Genomic DNA, 4,678 nt, shown 5'->3' with positions numbered 1-4,678 from the left:
TAGAGAGGCGTGTGCGGCCTGCTTGTTGGGCATGTTGATGCAAGCTTGGGGAGGAAAACATAATTCACTTTTGCTAGTGACAGAAATGTTAACACTTACTTGAAATAGCTGATAATCTGACACAGGAGAGTTAAAGGATTACTGTAATTCATTTGGCTAATAAGAAAAGCTGTTCAAAAGCTATATTAAAAAGACTTAATGTATGGAGACGGAGCATTGCTTTAATGTAGTCCATGTCGTGGGCTATTAGAATGCTCTCCTTCTCTTGTTAGGCTACCACAGATTTCTGCCTTTTTACTCCAGAAAGACGCAGTAGAAAGCGATATTCATTCACGGAGATTTTTCCAAGGGACATTCGGGCATTAAACACTGCTTGAGTACCTATGGGTACCAGGCACCAGGCTATGTAGTTAGGATTCAAGAACAAAGGATACAAAGTCTCCGACCTCTGAACAGGTTTCGGAAGGAATGGATGGGACAAACAGAAAGTGATGCAGGAAGAAAAAAAAGGTCTGAGATTTTGTAGCTATCGGAAACAATTGCACTCTGTTCTCATTTATCGGAAGAATAAAAGGCTCCGAAGCTAAGTGACTTGCTGTGGGGGCTGATAGGCAGGGACTGTGAGTCTGGGTTGTTGATCTCTGTCTTCTCATTTTGATGCCCGCTCACACTTTCCTTCAGTCCCACTTGCCCTGTGGGTGAGAGAGATGCCTGGCACTGACAGGCTCACTGCGGAACGAAAGAGTGTGCCCTTCTTAAGATCTGTACCTGCTTCAAGGGGAGAAATACAGCAGGGACATGTCTCCAGGGCCTGTGAGCAGCGGCCAGCCCTGCGCTGGACACTTGCAGTGAGAAGCCAGTGTCTGTTCTGAGCTATGCAGCCCTATAGGGTAGTCAGACCCAAGGGTGCTCCTCTGGGATCAGCCTGCGTCCTCTGCGGGGAGGCATCTTTGGGAATAAAAGCATAGTTTGGTCCTAGAGAGATGCTTCCCCTAGTGGTGAGAACGGTGTGTCTCTCCAATGCTGGCTACCTTCCTCAGAGCCCCACATTGCAGTTCTGGGACCACACCCTCCCTTTGGGAGCTGGGTCTTGGTGTCTTTGTGGGAGTTGGTACTCGGACACACGGACACGGGCTGAGGAGGCAGCCAGCGTCACGTGGCCCCTTAACGACCACAGTACTGATGGAAACTCGGTAAGAACAAAACAGAGCATTCCCATGTTCAGACAGAGATGTCAGAATGGGTACAAATTGGGTCAGATTCAGCCAGAGGTGAGCATGGTCACGAACACCGACTGCCCTCTCTCAGTGGATTCTAACTTCATCCCGTGTCCCATGTCTTTGCTGCTTTACCACGGATGATAAAGTTGTTCCAGTGAGTGACGTGGAGACATAATAATAATAATAATAATAATAATAATAATAATAATAATAATAATAATGCTTTCTTGCTACAGTGAAGACGAAACTGAAGTTCATGAACAGTCACAGCAGAAAAACAACCTCATCCAATTTATAGAACTCCAAAGCATGCATCCTAGCTGTGGTTGAAATATTTTACTTTTCTTGGGGTAGTGAAAACTCCGCTAGCTGACCTTTCTCCTTTGTCTAGTCTTCACTTCTTTAAAGCATTTTCAAAACTTACTAGGCGTTGGCGGCTCACACCTTTAATCCCGGCACTCAGGAGCCAGAGGCAGGCAGATCTGAGTTTAAAGGTAGCCTGGTCTACAGAGAGAGAGTTCCAGGACAGCCAGGGCTACACAGAGAAACCCTGACTCAAAAAACAAACAAGCAAAAGCAAAAAAAAAGAGAAAACAAGAAAAGAGCAAGCTTAATTTTCTGTGTGTGGGCATTTTTGCCTGCATACACATCTAGGCATCCCTTGCAGCTGGTGCCCGTAGGGGCCGTGTAAAACCTCTCTCTGTAGCTGGGGTTACAGAGGGATGTGGACTGCCACACGGATGCTGGGAATCAAACAGGTGCCTTCTGGAACACAACCAGTGTTCTCGTCCTCCGAGCTATTAAACTCCCACACATGGTCAACTAGGTCTGTTCTCATGGTGTTCTGTGCATCCTGCCTTCACAGGGAGAGGTGTGGGAAGGAAGGCTTGGATCCTGAGCCTGGCTCTACCATACTATGTCCTGTTGACTTTGACTTAGAAAACGTAACACCCAAGATGTAATCAGTAGGACTGATAGAGCAGCAGTGGGCATTACACAAAACAGTCTGCACATTCTTGGAGCCAGGTCTGCCTGCAGTGAGTGAAGATTATGGCCCGCATAAGGGGCAGAGGGCTGAGCCAGTCCATTTCAATACAATGTATAAGAAAAGCTTATTCCAAATGGAAGCCACAGTTTCTAGAAACAAAGATTGCTTCAGCAACAATGTTCATCTGTAAGTATTTATTGGTTAGTTGTAATGGAACAGAATTCTGCTTTGTGATATACATTTAACTCACACTTTATTATTTACTTAATGCAAAAGTAGACCCTAAACAAGTCCTGTGTAGTTACTACAGATTCCCACATATTAAGGCTGAATGAATGCTATGGGCCTTTGGATTTAGGAAACATCTCTAGTAAGATATCCACTTTTGAGGAAATAAAGATCTTAATGAGAAAAATATAATTATTAACACAAAGGTCAGAAATATTTATTTAAAATGTCTATAAGTATCTACCAAAGGATACAAACACTGAATATAGTCAGTCAATATTCTTCCAGGTTATCCTTAATTCTCAGTCCCCTTATCTCTCTCTGCCTTGAGGGTCCTCTTTCTTCAGTAGATAAGTGTTGGAATTGTTTTTGCTTAAATACACAAGATGAAGAAATTTCAATGTAAAAGAAAATATGAATTAAAGGAAGTATGTGTGTATATAAGTGCTTGAATGGGCCAATCCTACTCTCCAACCAAATGCCCAATGCTTACTTGGTTTCTTGTGTCCTCTTTGATGAAATCTATAGTTCCTGTAGTTAGAGTCAGAGCCACGATGATAGGACTAGCTGGGACAGCGGTGGGGGTGAGGGAGGGGTTCAGGGTGCCTGTCTTTGCTCTACCATGGAGGTAGGATGTGCCCTTGTCCCTGGATTACCCTGGGATGAACCTGCTTTCTTCTGCACCTGTTAACTTCTGACCTCGGCTGCTGCTGTGTCCAGGCTCCCACTAAAGGCAGAAAGAGGTAGCGTTTCAGGCTGGGACAATCTCACATCACGGTTCCTTTTCCTCCTCAAGGCTGCAGTGCAAGATTTCTTCTTTCTTCTCTGCCATCTCTTTCCACTCCTTTTATTCCCAAACCCAGTTTCTCTCTTTTTTATTGAAAAAGTTTTTCATATAATGTATTTTGATCATGTTTTTGCTCCTCTTCTAATTCTTCCAAGATCCTCCCCACACAACTTTGCCATTTCTCTCTCTCTCTCTCTCTCTCTCTCTCTCTCTCTCTCTCTCTCTCTCAATAAAACTAACAACAAGAAGCACAAACACCAGCCAGGTGGTGGTAGCACATGCCTTTAATCCCAGCACTTGGGAGGCAGAGACAGGTAGATCTCTGTGAATGTGAGGCCAGCCTGGTCTACAGAGTGAGTTCCAGGACAGCCAGGGCTACACAAAGAAACCCTATCTGGAAAAAAAAAACAAAGCAAAACAATAAACAAAACCCCACAAACACTAATCACTCCCCAAACACAAAATCAAAAATCAAAATAAAAAGTAACAAACCAATAAATACCAATGTACACCAAACAAAAAAACAAAGCAAAACAAAAGCCACAAACACTAACTACTCCCCAAATATGAAAATAAAAATAAAAAACAACAGATCATAGGTCAAAAAAAATGTCCAAACAAGGCAAAATGAGACAAAACTCTACAACAATCCTCTTGTGTTTGTTTTGTGTTGGCCAAGTACACCTGGGTATAGGGCCTGCCTTGAGGAAGGATTAATATGCCCAGTGAGAGTCCATGGGAGAAAACTAATTTTTCCTTTGCCAGTGGTTATCAATTGTAGATGGATAGCTACTTGACTGGGGTGGGAGCCTGTGTCCATGTCACCCTCTCAGTGCCGGGACCCCATTTGACTTGAACTTGCAGAGTTCCTGTGTGTGGGGCCGCAGCCTCTGTGAGTCCACGTACACACCAGTCCCCTTGTGCCTGAAGGACGTGGTCTCCTTGGTGTCCTCCAGCCCCACTGGCTCTGCATAGATGGTGAGTCTGATAGAAGGGTCTGATGAAGACATCCCTGCATAGATGGTGAGTCTGATAGAAGGGTCTGATGAAGATGTCCCATTTAGGATTGGATACTCCAAATCCTCTCATCTCTCTGTATATTGTCCAGTTGTGGGTCTCTGTGTTGGTTCCTATCTACTGCAATGATGAAGGCAGATTGAGGCAGTGGGCATAGCAGTATGACATCAAGAGTCATTCTATTGCTGTGCTCCGCTAGCAGGACAGTAGTAGTTGGCTTTTCTGGTAGGCTGGTGGTCTATCTAATCTCAGATTCTTGGCCATTTTAGTAGTTTCTTTTAAAAAATGATTCCCATACAGATTGGTTTGTTATTCATAGGTACTAAAAATAAGTGACTAGTGGTTTGCAGGGGTAATTTGTATGCAACTGACCTTTCCTTAAAGGAAACTTGTAATTACTAAGGATCATGACCCGTTTGTGTGTGTGTGTGTGTGTGT

Source organism: Myodes glareolus, chromosome 8 (assembly GCF_982192425.1).
Source record: "Myodes glareolus chromosome 8, mMyoGla1.1, whole genome shotgun sequence".
Lineage (NCBI taxonomy): Eukaryota > Metazoa > Chordata > Mammalia > Rodentia > Cricetidae > Myodes > Myodes glareolus.
Note: the sequence above shows the minus strand (reverse complement) of the source record.